Raw genomic sequence first — 20,218 nt, 5'->3', positions numbered from 1 at the left:
CATTTTAGATTTATTTTCTAAATGAATCAGTTTTTTAAAGGCAACCTTGATTAACAAAAAATAAGATAGATACAGAACAGATTTTGATGATCAATTATCAAATATCATTTAGAATTACATCAGTAGCTTACAATTACTAGATTGTAGCACGTTAATACAAATACTAGATTTTAAACATTTGTCTACATGGATGTTAGTATTCTATACATTCACCATTCTTTTAAAACAGGTCTTTACAGGTCTTTACAGACAAGTGACAGGGAATGTAAGAATAAAATGAAAAGAGAATAGGACAGATTTAAAGGCATTGAACAAAATAGAGGCTTCTTTTGATAGATACTGGCAAAAGCGTTTAACACTTTTTTTATGTATCGTACCGTAAGTGTTTCATAAAAGTAGGATCTAGAGCTCGATTTGATCCCTTATGTAAAATTGAAAAAAAAGTCCTCAATATATGATTACATCGGTTTCTTTTCGTTCAATAAATGTTTCTGTTTCAACTACAATCAGGCACCAGTAAGACAAACAAAGTTGTAATGTAAAAAGTATATAACTGTTCCTAGCTTAAAATCAAAAGAACATCAACAAAGCAGACAAAATATTCCGTGAACAACTTTGCCTAAGGAAACTACACCCTTTTCTTAAGAATTCTTTAAACGTTTGGGACCTTAAATGGTACACTGAAAATGCACCATTCAAATCTTATCAGTACCCCCCCCCCCCCCCCCCCCCCACAAAAAAAAGGAAAATGATGTGCGTGTCGATCTTATAAATGGCATGCGTTCTTTTTAAAGTCATAATAGAATATCAATATCTTTTACTTTTCATGTAGAGAAAATAACAAAGATGCGCAGCCAATTAAACATGTATGTCGATGTGAGATAACACAAATATCAATTGAATTTAAGTGCAGTTTGATATTATCTATTTGTGTTTGAGGGTTGCCTAGTCTTTTTTATAACACTGACAATATCTCTTTTGTAGCGCTCTTAATATGATGTTTAATTATTTACTATAAGATGTTTTATCGTTTCTTGTCACATGATAGTTTAATCAATTTTAAGTGAAGCTTACATGTTTAATTGATGACCCCACTTTCACTATTTTTTTTCAGCCTTCACAATAATCGCTTAGATATCAGTTGTATCTAAAACACGTCGAACATATTAAATAGGTCAGATTTTAATAATTCAAATCCATTTAAAAAGGTAATGTTCTTATTCGTGAGTATAAAATTCCATACATGCAATTATAGAGAAAAGATTTTTAAGAGAAAATTAATAACCCTATTATATTTCATATCACTACGAACATTTGAGGATTGCTACTTAAGGAATGAATGACTGTAATATTTTTTCTGTCTATAAAGAAATAACATAAAAAAGTTGGTGCACACTGAATAACGCGCGTATGTCGAATACAATATGTGTAAGCAGTGCAAATAGAAAAAAAAAATATTTTTGTTATCATGAAATGCAGAATTATTGTCTGCTGCTCTAGTTGGCATTGCAGTAACTGTGTATTTCGTAATGGGTTTATTTAACTGCATCTTGAAGACCGAAAGTCAGTGAAAGGGTGTGATTTATTTTTTAAATTTTTACCTGGTTTTATGCCTATTTGTTTTGTTTACACATTGTCAATATAATCGTATTTTATAAAAGTGTCATACAAGTAAGAGGTTTAGCTAGCTTTAAAAGCAACCCAAGGGAATGCCTATACTGAGTCAGGAATATGACAGTTGTGATTTATTCGTTTGATGTGTGTGAGATTTTGATTTTGCCATTTGATTAGGAATTTTCCGTTTTAATTTCCTCGGAGCTCGTTATTTTTATTGTTATACTTTTTATCATACATGTATAGAATCATCAGCCTTTTGTGAGCGACCTTGTATGGTAATAGAACGTAAATTGAGGGTCGTAATGGGAGTAACTTCATGAAAATAACGGTAAAACTTCTCGCCAAATGACGTTAACGGTGCATTACGACAAAACATTTTCTTATACACAATAAAAAAAAACGACTGATCTTGACGGTTCACGTTAATACATACTGATTTGAGACGTACAACGAATCACGATACATGATTTTTCTAACGAATCACGTTAACCAATTTGAAACTAACGGTAGTCGAAAATGGCCGTTTGACAAATGAGGATAAAGGGCTTCTCTACCCTCTAAGTTGGATATACATAAAGAAAGAAGAAAAAAACGACGTATAAACCTTATTTTGTAACAACAGACTGCTTTACAGAAAAATTCGAATTAGAAAAGTCTAAGCTGGTGAATTTAAACTGTATTCAACAAAAAGTGCTTACTGTTTTAATTTATAATAAACTTCTGATTTTTACTAGAAAGAATTAAATTATTTTGAGATAATGTTTTCCAGGTGATATCCTAAACATGAGAAACCGATTTATGTGTATGCAAACTTAAAGAAACGATCTAACAAAGAAACCTAGCAGCAAATGCTCATATCAAGAACATGTTTGACATTTATTTTTGTGTTTGATTGAAATATTCTTATGTATCACACAATGACGGACCCGATTCAAACGAAATTTCCTTGTGCGAATGCATAAAATGTAGAATAAATATTCAATATTCATTTTTTTAGTGTACGTGTCATCTAATATTGATTTTAAAGAGCAAACGAATAGATGTTATTAAGGCAATGATGAAAGGCTTCAAAATTAACAGCAACTAAAGATTATTATCTCAAAACATTTTCAAAAGTAAATTAAAAGCCTTTGAACTATTAATACCTCTACAGTTACAGATATATATATCTAATACATCTTACAATTGTAAGCATTTATGTAATTAAATTGCTGATTACCTAATAATTCAAATAGAGACTCATTTACCGCTAAAAGTCACACAATATTGTTTCGGTCTGGTAGACATACATCACGAGCTCTTGTATACCAGCTAAAACTATAAGTACACAGACGTTATCAAAGTAACAAACAACGAAATGGCGCCATAAGTTTCGATTTTGAGTTAAGCTATCTATTTTCGCATAAGTATATGACTTAATATAGAAAGTAGAAAATTGATACTTGTCGTTTATTGTATGATGCTATCTATTATGACAGATGTAACTAGTGTGTTTAAAATATTACACAGAAAACTTATGTTACATGGGCAACACAAACAACACAGAAAATCAAGGTTTTAATTAACTGAAGTGATAAGAATATGAATTCATGTTTCACTAGTAACACCCTTCGTAGTTTAATGTTATAATTTGACAAAACTCAGTCAATGGTATGACCTCATTACAAACTTGACAAACATAAAAAATAGATAACTGCTGTTTTTCTTTTCATGATTTTGTGTTGACAATCCTTTTTACTTTTTTATTGCTATCTAAGAATATTTTTTATATTCCTACCTTTTTACAGCTAACTTACGACGCGTGATTGGAAAGGTCAAGGTGATAGTAAAGAGGAATGCAAATATAAACAAGAGGCTCTCAAGAGCCTGTATCGCTCACCTGACTTTACCTGGTTTTTTAAATCATAAAAAAAGATAAAATTTGGCTACAAAGTAACAGTACATGGCCGGCACCTCATTAGGAAAGGATCACTTATGCTATGTTTGGTTTCATTCAATTCAGTGGTTGTCTAAAAGAAGTCATTTGTATGCATTTCCCATAGGGTCCTATTTTAAACCAAGTCCCCCCCCTGGCGGCCATCTTGTTTGATGGATCGGCTACAAAGTAACAACACTTGGTCAGCTCCCTCCTCAAAAGGAACATTCATGCCATGTTTGGTTTCGTTCCATTCAGTGGTTCTCTAAAAGAAGACATTTGTTTGTATATCCCATAGGGTCCATGTTAAATTAAGCCCCTCGTTGGCGGCCATCTTGGATGTTGGATTGGCGACAAAGTAACAAGACTTGGTCAGCATCTCATTAGGAACATTTATGCTATGTTTGACTTCATTCCAATTAGTGGTTCTCTAAAAGAAGACATATGTATGTATTTCCAATTGGGTCCTATGTTAAACTAAGTCCCCCGCTGGCGGCCATCTTGTTTGATAGATCGGCTACAAAGTAACAACACTTGGTCAACACCTCCTAAGGAACATTCATGCAAGTTTGGTTTCATTCCATTCATTGGTTCTCTTGAAGAAGTTCAAAATGTGAAAAATTAACGCTGACGACGGACAACGGACGCCAAATGATAAGAAATGCTCACTTGGCCCTTCGGGTCAGGTGAGCTAAAAACAAGATGTGGTACGATTGCCAATGAGACAACTCTCTACAAGAAACCAAAAAGACACGTAAATTAACACATATAATCTTACTTACACTTATTCCGTTAACCTTATTCTATTCCTAAAGTATTCAAACCATACACACTAAGTAAACAGAACCTCAGCCATTTTGAAATATTTTCCACAGTGAAGAAAGTTATTAAAAACAATAAATGTATATCATTAACCTCCACATTAGCGTGTCTCATAGTTTTTAAGTTGCCCTCTATAGCTAATGACAGGTTATGCGAAATCACACACACTAAACACAACAATGAACACCTCTATTATAACTAAATAAAGAATGTGGGTTTTGTTCATTGTTGAAGGCCGCGCGGAGATCTATGTTTGTTAACTTCTGTGTCACGTTGGTCTCTTGTGGTGCATTGTCTCATTGGCAATCATACCACATCTTTTATTTACTTTATTTCCTATACTTTATTCGTTATAAGGAAAGACGGACCAAAGGATTTAATTTCACGTAAGAAAAATAAATGCAAAATATCTTCTCCCAAAATATATGATTTCATCATATATATAGTCGAAATATCGACATTTTTAGTTGAAATAATGAGCTGGGTTGACGTTGCAACGACATTTCATGTTAAGAATTGACGCAATATCTATTTATGAGATATTTCTGTTTGCATGGACGTGATAACTGGCTTCCATACAAGTTGAAAATGCTAATGAAACCTTTTAAATAAAAATAAAAGGGAAAAGAAAAGAAAAAAAGCAAGGAAAAAATAACTGATTTCCTTGAGAAACTAGCAGTAATTTTAAAATGTGGTCAGAATATAATATGACAATGTTAGACATCTGCAAATGTATATTGATTTTTAAAAGTGCTAAAAATGCAAAATTATAAATTAATAAACGGAAATGAATTTAAAAATCAATTGAAAGATATTTACTTTCATTACGCACATAATAATTACATGTGCTTGTAATGATGAAAGATTACCAATATGCATTAAAAACAAGAAACTTCTTTTATATAATATCGAGCATGTTCAGTAAACAAAACAAACTTTTGCAATGAATAAAATAATTGATTTTTGTATAATTTAATGTACACAGACATATATATCAATAGTTATACTATTTACCCGTATTTAATGTACAATATTGTTTGTAATTCTAAACATAACAATAATATTTTATTTTATCAAATCACTTTGCACCATGTAGACAGAAAAAAGGGGAATGATGACTCTCTCCTGCAATTGTTTCACTGTTAAAGTGATCACATTGTTAAAAATCTGTCATTTGAATATGTTTTACAAAAATAGATACATACAGTTTAAAAAATAAAGTCAATTAAGGAATTAATATCATGAAAGTCAACACATTACTTGGTCTCTATCTTCGCTGGTGAAGACAATTCGGACAAAAACTGATTTTCCCCCTACTTTTTGAATATCAGAATATCTGGTATGCATGTTTAAGCTACAAAATGAATCTTATTTTTCTTAGATTATTTAAAGTATGTACAACAAATTATTAAAAGAACCAAAACAACAACAACCCCCCACCCCAACAAATTATCAAAAAAACAAAAAACACAAAACAATCAAAACATCAGTTTCCTTAATATTTCATGTTTTTCCTGTTATCGTCAAATATGTACTATAAAATTACTAAAAAGATATAGAATCATCTCACACCATGTTCATGTTTGATCACCAACCAATATTGAATGTCACAAATAACCATAATTGTAAAAACTACATAGTACTTTTAATCAAACCTTAAACGCCATAAAAGTAATTAAAACTCCCTTTTACACGATGATATCGTTAACATGACAAGTGCTTATTAAATAAATCTCCAGTTAATGTTACAGTAAATAAAAAGATGGCTAGTCTTTATGGATTCCCTCGGCTTAAATTAATTTTATGCGTTATTAACTTTATAAATAAATGAAAAATCAAAATGATCTACTCTGTGGGAATTTTCTTTTTATTAAACTATTTTGAAATTAATAAAATCGTTTGGTTTCTTGTTCTTTGAGTGTTTTATCCGTAACAGTCGATTAAGAGAATACACCAATAAAGGCAAATCGGTCAACAGAAAAAGAAACAAGTACTGAAATCTCCACAACATGTCAGAGAAGTCCAGGTCTAGTCTTGCAGTCATAAAAATGTCAAGTAAGATTATCATACTTAGACGATTTATGAAACCAATTAAACTACTGGATTAGGTGTTTCGAACAAAAATGTTGTTCTCGGAGTACTGGATATAGTTTTATGACCGAGAAACCACATTAAACATATCTTAATGTAGATAGAATTTCTTGATAGCAGCTGAACTTATTGCTGCCAAGTGTTTGTAAGTCTTTTACATATAAATAAAGGCAACAGTAGTATACCGCTGTTCAAACGTTATAAATCGATGGAGAGAAAACAAATTCGGGTTACAAACTAAAGCCGAGGGAAACACATCAACTACAAGAGATTATAAATAAAGAAACAACCAAAAATACTGAAATGCAACAAAACAAAAACAAACGACAATGCAACATACATAGAAACGAACTATTAGATAACAACTGACATAATTATTCCTGACTAGGTAAAGGAAATTTTCATAAAAAAAAACTGGTGGGTTGAATATTGATATTACAGGAGTGGTCGTGATAAGACCCTTTTTTGATCGATGAAGTTCGAACATAGCTGGTTTTCCCCACTTAAACTAAAATGAAAGAAACATCGCCTACACAAGTGTAAATAAAAGGAGATGAAATGTGAAATACGTCGATGAGACAGCAACCAAACACCACAAAAAATCCTTCTAGGGCAACATAGATTTTACAATAAGAGGCAGGTTTCTCGACAAAAAAGAAAAGTTCTTAATTGCACCGAGCCTTGAAATTTACAAAAAACAATTAATCCAGTGGTTGTTAGTTGTGGCTATACAGTTCTTTATTGTTTATCGTAGATTATTCAGTCCATTAATCAGGCCATGAGTTTTTTCGTTGCAATTTTTTTACTTTTAGAACTTAAGTGCCTGCTATAGCTTACTATGCGGTATTAGTTTTGCTCATTGTTACAGACTGCATGATGACCCATTGTTCCTACCTTCGACATCATTTCTTCTCTGGTAGAGAGTTGTCGCATTGTCAATCATGCCACATCTATTTATTATTTTATAATGAAAGCTTTTTTTTTAGATACTATATACGATCGAAACATTTACCAAATATATAGTATACGTTTTCAAATACTCAAGTAATAGTTTTTGACTTTTTTAAAAGCGCTAACCCTCTCACTTTGGTGACAGTCTCATCAAATTCCGTTATATTTACAATGATGGGTAAAATTATTATACAGCATTGTATGGATTGCATTGCAAAATCTTTCATATATTTTTGTAGGTCTTTGGATGACATTTGAATATTTTCCAATCGTTTGGTTTGATATACATGCATACAATTATTAGTAACAGGAACGGCATATTTTAATATGGAACATCCTATTTTTTCACCTTGTAAATTGTGAAGAAAAACTGCCTACAACTTTGCAAGTTTAATATAGTTTTTGAATTAACAACATTCTAGTCTTAGAGCGTTTATATAAATTCTCTTATATGGGAACACAATAAGAAATTTATTCTATAGACAGGATTTCCGATGTAAATTTAATAGTTCTCTTATATTCCATTTGAATATTGATAAACATTTTAAAACATTTTACTGATACCACAATAACCACTCCGTGTAAGGGAAACCGTAACGTTCTATTTCAACATTGAAAACAAATGTAACATATTACACAATAACTGCGCCTTTTTTGTCAAACCATAACGGTCTATTTCAATATTGATAAATTACACAATAACCGTTCAGTTTTGGCCAAACCATGATAACGTTCTATTTCAATATTGAAAACAAATTCAACAGATTATACAATAACCGCTACTTTTTATCAAACACTAACGTTCTATATCGATATTGAAAACAATTTAAACGGATTACGCAATAACCGCTCCTTTTTTGTCAAACACTAACGTTCTATTTCAATATTGAAAACAAATTCAACAGATTATACAACAACCGCTCCTTTTGTATCAAACACTAACGTTCTATTTCAATATTGAAAACTAATTCAACAGATTACACAATAACCGCTCCTTTTTTGTCAAACCATAACGCTCTATTTCAATATTGAAAACAAATTCAAAAGATTACACAATAACCGCTCCTTTACGGTCAAACCATAACATTATATTTAAATATTGAAAACTTTATCTGATTACACAGTAAGCGCTGCTTTTTCGTCAAACAATAGCATTCTATTTCAATATCGAAAACAAGTGTTACTGATAACACAATAATTGCTTCTTTTTGGTCAAATCATAATGTTCTATTTTAGTATTGATAAAGTATAACTGATTATACAATAATTTAATTTTTGATGTAACGCGTTACACGTTATTTCTTCATAGACAGAAATGTTTCAATCGGCAATTATTTTAAAACAGTAAATTAAAAATCAAATAAGATACAATTGAGGATTGAAATTAGGAACGAAACAGAGAGACAAAAACCCGACCAAGAGAAGAGAACAGCCGGAGGCCACCAATGAACTTTCAACACAGCGAGAAAATACCGCTGAAAATGAACGTCATACTAAACTCCAATATCAAAATATACGTATATGCAAATATATCTTAACTGTTTCCATTACAAAAACAAAAGGAGAGAAATGCTTTACACGAACAGGAGTCGGTTTCACTAAAAATACGACTAAGATTGATCGTAAGTATACTGAATTGTTAATGACTTACGATTAATCTTAGTCGTATGATACGGTGCTTTTTGTCCGCGATTTGCTTTTTGTCCGCTTTTGCTTTTTGTCCGATTATTTTGCTTTTTGTCCGATACTTTTGCTTTTTGTCCGTTGCTTTTTGTCCGTTTTGCTTTTTGTCCGATAATTTTGCTTTTTGTCCGATACTTTTGCTTTTTGTCCGTTGCTTTTTGTCCGTTTTGCTTTTTGTCCGATAATTTTGCTTTTTGTCCGATACTTTTGCTTTTTGTCCGTTGCTTTTTGTCCGTTTTGCTTTTTAGCTCACCTGGACCATAGGACTAAGTGAGCTTTTCTCATTTTCTCATTATTCGTCGTCGTCATTAATTTTTACAAAAATCTTCTCTTCTGAAACTACTGGCAAAATTAAAGCAAACATGGCCAAAATCATCCTTAGGGTATTTAGTTTCAAAAAAGTATCCGATGACCCCGCCCAATAATTAAGATGGCCGCAATGTCTAAAAGAAGAGCATCGCATAAAATGTAGATTTTGGCTTATATATCTGAAACAAAACCATAGAGACAATCTAACAAGGGATAAGAAAATTTCGCCTCATAAAATAATGTGGACCAGTCAGAACTTTTCATGTGGGACAATATGAGCTCTTAATTTAAAAAAAAGTGGGACAATCGGGAATAAGCCCTACAGACTTGAGCAATTCTAAAATAAACACTGTTGATGTATCTCTTTTAAATTTTCTATTGAAAAGTGTTTTACATTTACGAATGCACTATATTGTATCTGTATCTAAAATATTAAACGCATTTATTTCGTGATAGAAATTAAGTAAATGCTTAAGTAACCATTTTATTACTTTTCCCCCTCTTTTCGAGTTTGTCAAACAAAAAATAAACTACTTTGTTGAAAATGCTGTTGTGTTAACCAAAGTTTCCTTAATCTTATTACTTGAATAACCTCGAACTTCCTCGTCATTTGGATATAGTTGCTAAATAATTCCGAAATGTATGGATTAATACAGTTTATCTAAATAAATAGCTACACATGTATTACGTAAACTTTGTGATAGTGTTCCAAAAATGAAGTTTGTTTGTTTGTTATATTTGTAATATTTGTAATGTTTAAGAAAAATAAAGTTGTTGGAAATATGACGAAAATATTACCAGACTTAAAAAAGTTTTTTTTTAACTGAAATGTTGCAAAATATTTTGGAGCGACTGTCAATCGGCCATTCGCATATAAGTGCAAATGGTGACTATATATTATTAGCGGGAAGAAGAAACTGTGCGTTTAAGCAATAACATGTCGTAAATGTGTGCACTTCCACATGTAGCAAACGCCGACACCATTTAACATAATGATAAAACTATTCAAACGAGAAAACCATTGATTTACAAAACACTATACGACAAACAAATACAGAAACAAACAACAACTATTGAATTACAGATTGAAACTTCTTTCCTGACTTATTCGTATGATTATCATATATAATATTTAGCGCGGTTAAACATCAATTTAGAATTTCAATAACGAAACCATCACTCAAGGATTATTTGATTTGATAAATTTCTAAACAATTCTAAAGTTTCGAGCATATAAAAAAGAAGATGTGGTATGATTGCCAATGAGACAACTATCCACAAAAGACCAAAATGACACAAACATTAACAACTATAGGTCACCGTACGACCTTCAACAATGAGCAAAGCCCATACCGCATAGTCAGCTATAAAGGCCCCGATAAGACAATGTAAAACAATTCAAACGAGAAAACTAACGGCCTTATTTAAGTAAAAAAATGAACGAAAAACAAATATGTAACACATAAACAAACGACAACCACTGAATTACAGGCTCCTGACTTGGGACAGGCACAGATTTAAATAATGTGCCGGAGTTAAACATATTAGCGGGATCCCAACCCTCCCCCTAACCTGGGACAGTGGTATAACAGTACAACATAAGAACGAACTATAAAAATCAGTTGAAAAAGGCTTAACTCATCAGATAGACACAAATACAAGTGGACGTGGCCGGGTACTTATACATCCCGACACAAAAAGTCACAATGAACAGATCTGAGAGTACTCGCAGTTATCTGACAGCTATTTCAAAGCCACTAACAACTAATAAAAAGTCATGCCTCTGAGACTTAACGTTCGTTTAAGTCTTTGAATATCCCATGTATTCTACAAATTGGTGTACGTACACCATTGCTCACACGTTTGAGGATGACAGACTAACTTACGACCAGAATGAATAAGAATTAGTCTATATAACAAGATCTAAAATATTTCTAGTGTAAAAGACTTTAACCTCGCCACATTATTTATGTATGTGCCTGTACCAAGTCAGGAGCCTGTATATTCAGTGGTTGTCGTTTGTTTATGTGTTACATATTTGTTTTTTCATTTATTTTTTTGACATAAATAAGGCCGTTAGTTTTCTCGTTTGAATTGTTTTACATTGTCTTATCGGGGCCTTTTATAGCTGACTATGCTGTATGGGCTTTCCTCATTGTTGAAGGCCGTACGGTGACCTAATGCTGTTAATGTCTGTGTCATTTTGGTCTTTTGTGGATAGTTGTCTCATTTGCAATAATACCACATCTTCTTTTTTATAAGAATGCCAACTCCTCACACGTACAATTATTACTTCATTTTCTTTTTTTCACTCATCTAATTATTATATCTATTTTAATTCAATATTGTATCCATATAAATGTATATGAACGCTTACATATATATAATTATTGCGATATCATATATAAGAGAGAGGCAAAGTGTACCAAAGGATAATCACACTAAAAAGGGTTGAAACAAACCAACAAAGCCGCAGCTGAATGAAAAACAACAAGATACACAACAGTTCACAAAACAAATGGTCCGAGAACACAATTAATTCGTAGTGCATTTCTTTTAGAACATAAATGAAAATTTAAAAAATCCCACCTGCGCTTTCTCAATGAAACTTTTACAGTGTGTTGTACTAATTTTGGGACAAATTATATCAAAATTATAGAAAACTTCATCGCGTCTAACTCAAAATATGGACAATTTTGTGTTTAGGGTGTCTTGAAATCTTTTGACAGCTTCCGAAGTGCTAATTTTTAACCTTTTTCAGCTGGACCAAATCACTACTTTCCTGTAAAATTCTGGACCCAAATTTTTTTACAGTGTAATTTCACACCCCCCCCCCCCCCCTACTTACAATGTGAGGCATTAAACAAGGAGAAATAAATTTGGAAGGGGTATAAAAATTATTGGCAAGTAACCCACTGTTATCACTAGGGACTAATAACGAAAATCAAGTGAAGACAATTGTGGTCTCGGACGAAATCATTGAAATTTAAAATCTGAGCAACAAGAACCAATGCAACTGTGATGATGTATGGTTAACTGGAAGAGTAAGATAATCCTGCTCCGTCCATTAAGTTTTAAAAAGTCATGTATTAAACTCAAACTCTCGAACACGTTGTCTTGGAAGATCTTTATTCCAAGGGGGTCCTTAATAGTTGCTTTTTGATAATCCTATAAGGAGTTTATAATTTAACTCCTTGCGAACACTTTCTTAAGGAACGAAAATTCCCATCTGCATCTTTTTGAAAAGATTGCAAATATTGTTTAAATTAAATAGGGTATCCCATTTCAAACCCAGCGTCTCGGAAAATCTCATTTTAGGGCACTAGACAATGATTAAATGTAGTAATTCGATAATAATACATGGATTTCTCGCGAAAACATCGTTAAGGCGAAATTTAAAGTTTGTCTTGGCTGATTGAAGAAATTTCACAATAAAAACTGAAACGCAAAAACGCAAAAACGCATAAAGATGTTTATTCAGGACAATAACTTATATAAAACAACAGCAGAAATACATATAATGTATCACCAATGGAGGTTGTAAAATACTGTAGGTGATACTTAAACGTAATGTTCTATTTATTTTTTTTGTCGTTAAGGGGACTGGAGGGTATTAATCCATTATTTTTTAAATATACATGTAGGATTTTGCTTGTTTTTCTATAGATGAACTTTTATCATATACTAAATAGAAAAATCAAATAAAAACATGGGGTTATCGTTCACTTAAGCTCGAAAGAAGCAACCATTTTTGTTAAGGTACTTTTTTTTAAGTTGAACTAATAGGAGAAATAGAGAGATATATATATCGAAATAAAAAAAGAACTAAATTACAGAAATCGATTTAATTTTACAACTGTTTAGTTTACGTAAAGCATATTTGAAAAATATCTATAGGTCACCGATGAGTTGAAAAAGACATTTTAATTCTAATGCCAAAACAAAATGTCATTATTGCACTAAAGGGAGACAATTTGGAGCTTTTACAGTGATATAAACATTTGAAAAATAAATCTGAGGCCAAAATCATTCGATTTTTTGGGTTGATTTTTGAGCCAATTCATAAAGTTATAACTAATAGTGTAATAAATAAAATTTGTAATGAAAACAAAAATGATAAAATTTTTGCTGAAATTACCCTCGAGCCTCCGAAAGAGCAAGTATTGCACAAAAAAAAAGGAATCATCCTTTAACGGAAACAACTCTTGAAATCATCGGCTATTCGTCGATGACTAAAGGCTATTTATTTCTGAAATCTAAATTTTGTTTTGCTGTTCTGAGTGTTCAAGATGTTACATGCAGCTAAAATATTGGTAAAACATTTGAAAAAATACTGATCTGTATAAAATTTACACAAAAGTAAACGAATGAAAGCCACTGGAATGCAGTCCAGGACTCGGATAAATAAGCACATTTAAACAAGAGTGCACACACTGAAATGTCTCGCCTACTTTACTCATCATTAATATTATGTTGATAGCCCTAAGTATAAAGATTTATTACAACTGCCACATAAAGTTAACATTAACCAAGATAGCTAAACAAAGACCAAATGAATTATGAAAATGAGGTTAAGGTCAGACGAACCATACCAGGCAGACATGAACAGCTAACAATTCTTCGATACAACAAATATACTTGACCTATTACTTATAGTTTAAGAAAAACAGACCAAAACACAAAAACTTAACACTGTGCAATGAACCGTGAAATTGAGGTCATGGTCAAATAAAACCTGGGAGACTTATATATAGATCATAAGATATTTTCATGCACCAAATATAGTGACCTTTGGCATATAATATTAGATAAAAAGACCAAAACTCAAAAACTGAACTTTGACCACTGAACCGTGAAAATGAGGTCAAGGTCAGATGACACCTGCCAGTTGGACATGTACACCTTACAGTCCTTCCATACACCGAATATACTAGCCCTGTTGCTTATAGTATCTGAGATGTGGACTTGACCACCAAAACTTATTCTAACCTTTGTTCACTGATCCAGGAAATGAAGTCGAGGTCAAGTGAAAACTGTCTGACGGGCATGAGTACCTTGCAAGGTACGCACATACCAAATATAGTTATCCTATTACTTATAATAAGAGAGAATTCAACATTACAAAAATTCTAAACTTTTTTTCAAGTGATCACTGAACCATGAAAATGAGGTCAAGGACATTGGACATGTGACTGACAGAAACTTCGTAACATGAGGCATCTATATACAGAGTATGAAGCATCCAATTCTTCCACCTTCTAAAATATTAAGCTTTTCAGAAGTTAACTTACGCCGCCGCCGCCGCCGGATCACTATTCATATGTCGAGCTTTCTGCAACAAAAGTTACAGGCTCGACTAAAATGACAGGTTATATGAACTGAGTGGCAATAAAAGCACAAGTCTAACACTTGCTTTTTAAAAAAATAAAATCTTTATTTAAAATGGTCATCTTTAAACAAACAAAAATTGAATATGAAAATTTACAATTCCAACAATAGATCGATATTAAACAGAAATGTTTCATTATCATTTTTCGGCTACAATTGGTATATGAACCATCCAAATGTCAAAATATCAACATAGAGTATTTACAAAGAATGTTTCTGCATGTTATGTTGTGCAACTAAATCTCTACAGCAAATGGTAGTGACAACACTAGATGTTAATTAGGATCCAGCGAAAAGCCAGGCTTTTGTCCACGAAGGTAGCAAATTGTCGGTGTGACTATCGCTGACGGCTTTTGGTAACACACGATATGGTTGTTGGTCATGTTGTTATCACCAAGGGAAGGTCATCGTGCTCTTAATTTCCACACAAACTGATATAGCTCCAAAGGTTTAACAATGAACACCAATGGACACTCATGTCAATTGGAAGGCCACGCGGAATCAATATCGGAGATGTTAAAGACAAATGCATCGGTCATGCTGGGCTTTTTTTGCTTAATGTCTAAATGGACATGGCCTATAATTAAAAGATCCTTTTGCGGAATTTGTGGATTATTTGGTCAACTGTATACAGTCTACGAGCAATTGCATCCTGGGAAAAGCCTCATTAGATAAACCCCAATTTGTTTGTAATTGGTTGTCAGAAAGACCTGGCATATAGTCTTATATTTATTGAACTTACTTACTTACAATAAGGGATAAGCCAGCGAGTAAGTCAGCAAAGGGTTAGGGAAGTACCTTGGTATATAAAAAAGTCGAAATAAACAATTGCCGGCTGGCCAAGAGATTCTCCACGTGGGGTATGATGCCAGAGGTAGAAGTAGGCATTGCCTTAAAAAAGGCACAGATCACTTAGGCCCAAGACCCGTACGAGTTTGACAACAATGAATTAAAAGGGTAAGGTGGTACCTCTGTTTGCAACGAAGTCGAAATACACTTTAATAATTGCCGGCTGGCCAAACTAAAAGATTCTCCACGTAGGCCATTTTACCAGAGATAGAGGAGGGCATTGCCATACAAATTTCTTATAGCACTTATGCCCTAGACCCGTACGAGTTTGACAATAATGAATCAAAAGGGGGAGATGGTACCTCTGTTTACAACAAAGTCGAAATAAAGTATTGCCGGCTGGCCAAACTAAGAGGTTCTCCACGTAGGCCATTTTACCAGAGATAGATATGGTAATTGCCTTTAAAATGGCATATAACACTAATTCCAAAGACCTGTACGATTTTGCCTGCAAGGGGTTAAAAATAAAAGGTGTTACCTTTGTTTACAACGAAGTCGAAATAAACCTCTACCTCTGGTATAATGATCCACGTAGAGAATCCCGGAGTTTGGCCTACCGGCTACAGTTATTTTGACTTTAATGTGAACAGAGGTACCACCTCCTCATTTTAGCTCTTTACTGACAAACTCGTACGGGTATATGCCATATAAGTGCTATAGGCTATTTTAAAGGCAATGACAACCTATACCTCTGGTAGCATGGCCCATGTGGTGAATCTCGTAGTTTGAACAGCCGGCAATATTTCATAACGACTTTGCGATATACTAGAATACCCTCCTTTCCTTTTGCTGGCATAAGTGCTATAAACCATTTTAAAGGCAAGGCCCACCTCTACCTCTGGTATCATGATAAACGTGGATCATCTTATATTTTTGGCCATCCGGCAATAGTTTATTTCGACTTTGTTATATACCAGGGTACCCTCCTTACCCTTTGCTGACAAACTCGTACAGATCAATGGAATAAGAAGTATGGGCCATTTTAGATGCAATGTCTACCACTACCTTTGTTATAATGGCCTATGTTGAGAATTTCTTTGTTTGGCCAGCCGGCAATAATTCATTTCGACTTCGTTGTAAACATAGATACCACCTCCCCCTTTTAACACTTTGCTGAAGCACTGGTACGGGTCTACGGCATAAGTGGCCATTTTTGAGGCTATGGCCACTTCTACCTCTGGTATCATGGCCCATGTGGAAAATTTCTTCGTTTAGCCAGCCAGCAATAGTTTATTTCGACTTTGTGATATACTTAGGTACCCCCCTTATCCTTTGCTGATTAACTTACACGGGTCTGGGACATACGTGTTATGGTTATGTTAGAGGTAATGCCTACCTCATCCTCTGATATAATACCCCTCGTATAGAATCTCTTAGTTAGGCCAGTCGGCTTAATTTATATTTTCGTTGTAAAAAGAGGCATCGCATCCCCCCTTTAACCTTTTGCTGACAAACTCGTACAGGTCTAGGGCGTTAGTTTTATCAGCCATTTAAAAGGCAATGCACACATTTAACCTAGGATTAATGGCCAACTTGGAGAATCTCGTACTTAAGCAAGCCGGCAATAATTTATTTCGACTTCTTTGTAAACAGAGGTTCCAACTTCCTTTTAAACCCTTTGATGATACCGCGTACTTCTCTAGGGAATAAGTGATTTAGGCCATTTTAGAGGCAATGACAACCTCTACCTCTGGTATCATGGCCCACGCGGAGAATCTCTTAGCCATCCAGCAATAGTTTAGTTCGACTTTATTATATACTAGGGTACCAACCTTACACTTTGCTGACTAACTCGTACGGGTCTAGGTCATACGTGCTCATGGTCATTTTATAGAGGCAATCCCTTCCTCTACCTCTCATATTATGGCCCGCGTGGATAATTTCTTAGTTTAGCCAGCGGGCAACAGTTTATTTCAACTTCGTTATATACCGGGCTAATTCATCCCCCTTTTAACGCATTGTTGACAAACTCGTTCGGGTCTATAGCATAAGTGCTATGAGCCATTTTTAAGAGAATGACTACTCCAACATCTAGTATAAGGGCGCACCTAAAAATGTCTTAGTTTGGGCAGCCGTCACTATTTTTGGTGGACTGTGTGATATACTAGAGTATTCCCCTTACCCTCTTCTGACCAACTCGTACGGGTCGAGGACATAAGTGCCATGGCCCATGGACCATTTAAGAGGCACTGCCTACCTATACCTCTGGTATAATGGCCAACGTGGAGAATCTCTTAGTTTGAAGAGCTGGCAATAATGAGGTTTATTTTTACTTCGTGATATACCGGCGAAACTCATGCCCCTTTTAATTCGTTGCTGATAAACTCGTGTAGATCCAGGACATAAGTGCTATAAGCCATTTATAAGGGTTTGACTACCTCTTCTTCTGGTATAATGGCCTACCTGGAGTATGTCTTAGTTTAGCCAGCTTTCAATAGTTGTTTTTTAGACTTAGGGATATACAAGAGTATTCCCCTTGCCCTCTGTTGACCAACACCTACGGGTCTAGGATATTAGTGCTTCGAGCCATTTTAGAGGTAATGCGATATATTGTAAAAGACATGAAATTTCATGTACAAATCATTTATGATGTGAGTATGGTCTGTATTTAACTCCTAAAAGGACATGGTATTTTGAAGTTCAAAATGAAACCTGCCAAAAATATACACATTTTATATCGGACATAAAGCAAAATTATCGGACAAAAAGCAAAACGGACAAAAAGCAACGGACAAAAAGCAAAAGTTTCGGACAAAAAGCAAAATAATCGGACAAAAGGCAAAACGGACAAAAAGCAACGGACAAAAAGCAAAAGTTTCGGACAAAAAGCAAAATAATCGGACAAAAGGCAAAACGGACAAAAAGCAACGGACAAAAAGCAAAAGTTTCGGACAAAAAGCAAAATTACCGGACAAAAAGCAAAAGCGGACAAAAAGCGAATTGCGGACAAAAAGCACCGTATCAGTCGTATGTTTTTTTTTATGACACCGACTCTTGGTAGATTTATTATAGGTTGATAATAGTGCATTCTATCATTATTCTAATTACAATTTTCTTACAAGGATAGTTTAATACGCGTCTGGCGTATTAAATCATAAGCATGGTACCTTTGAAAACTATTTTCACCACTGGGGCGATGCCACTGCTGGTGGACGTTTTGTCCCCGAGGGTATCACCAGCCTAGTGTTCAGCACTTCGGTGTTGACATAAATATCAATTGTATGGTAAATTTGATAAATTCCCTGTTTACAAAAGTATGAATTTTTCGAATTACTAAGAAATTTTATATCCTCCCATGCATAGATTATCTTTGACGTATTTGGCACCATTCTTTGGTATTTTGGGTCCTCACTGCTCTTCCAACTTGTTTTGCTTTATAACTATTTTGATCTGAACGTCACTGATGAGTCTTATGTAGAAGAAACGCGCGTCTGGCGTATTAAATTATAAGCATGGTACCTTTGATAACTATTATCAGTACATTTTCACAGTTGCAGATTTTAGATGGCGTTTGAAAAGATACGATCTATATTTTATGTATTAGTTTATAGTGTTTGTGCCTTATATAAATCATTTAAAGAACACGAATCAAGTGTACAAAGTCAAAATAAATTTCAAGAATACAGTTATTTATCATTTGTAAGCCAATCTTATGTCACTCAAATTGCAAATTTATGTTTTCCAATTTTTCTTAAATGTATTGCTTTATCAACTTACCCTAATTTGAAACAATTCCACAAAAAACTGATTCGGTTTTTAATTACTAAAGCATATCTAAAGTCCTCATATAGTAACGAACACTTATGTCTGACACGTTCAAACTGTACTTCACGCAATTAAGTCTTTAAACTATGTCACATCTCTCTACTGAAACAGTATAAGTTTTACTGGAAACGAGCTGTTAATAAAAATTTTAAATCATTGACTGATGTTCGTGATCTTTTGTTTGATAATTCAAATATTTTGATTACTTGTGTTGGAATTAAACACAGTTCATTGGAAAGAGTATACAAAAAGCTCCAATATACAGGTGTATATCAACCAAACCATTGATTTTAATTAATAAACCATTATGCTCACACAGTTTTTATTAAGTTACTTTTAGAAATCCAATCATCTGTAGTTAAGACTTCAGCTGAGTATACGGTTGGATGTCAAACAAACATCACCCATCTTTGCTGGAAAATGTTAATTGCTTCATTGTTTACTATTGCTTGATATCCGCACAATTATAACTGAAACAATAAAGTTATACAGTTCAGTTGTATTGTTGATTGAGTGTTATAATATCGATGCATTAACACTATAAGTGTCAGAAATGATAAATAGTACTTTTACTTTTCGATGCCAAACAACTTCTAACTGCCCTTTGTATATATCTCTCCTTACAATTATACATCAAATGCAATTACGTACAAACTGATTGATAGTGATGTTTCAACGTGCTAAATAGTGGTAAAGGTAAGCCCATTGTTCAGCATGAAATTAGGATAGTTATAGTAAATCCACAAAAAATCACAAGATGTCCTTTTCCATTTTGGTAATACAAACGGTTCTTCTCAAACCACCCTCTTTTGAAATATTCAATATTCA

The 20,218-nt window shown here is 33.5% G+C and overlaps 1 protein-coding gene across 1 annotated transcript in view; it reads right to left on the bottom strand.

Annotated features, from left to right (window-relative positions):
• Positions 1-19,856, bottom strand: part of LOC143084430 (uncharacterized) — a 37,288-nt gene extending 17,432 nt beyond the window's left edge. The window contains exon 1 of the mRNA XM_076260797.1: positions 19,343-19,856. The gene's annotated coding sequence lies outside the window, so the exon portion shown is untranslated. The remainder of the gene's footprint in view (positions 1-19,342) is intronic.
• Positions 19,857-20,218: the final 362 nt, after the last annotated feature.

Source organism: Mytilus galloprovincialis, chromosome 7 (genome assembly GCF_965363235.1).
Source record: "Mytilus galloprovincialis chromosome 7, xbMytGall1.hap1.1, whole genome shotgun sequence".
Lineage (NCBI taxonomy): Eukaryota > Metazoa > Mollusca > Bivalvia > Mytilida > Mytilidae > Mytilus > Mytilus galloprovincialis.
Note: the sequence above shows the minus strand (reverse complement) of the source record. Positions and strands in the feature narration are given on the sequence as shown.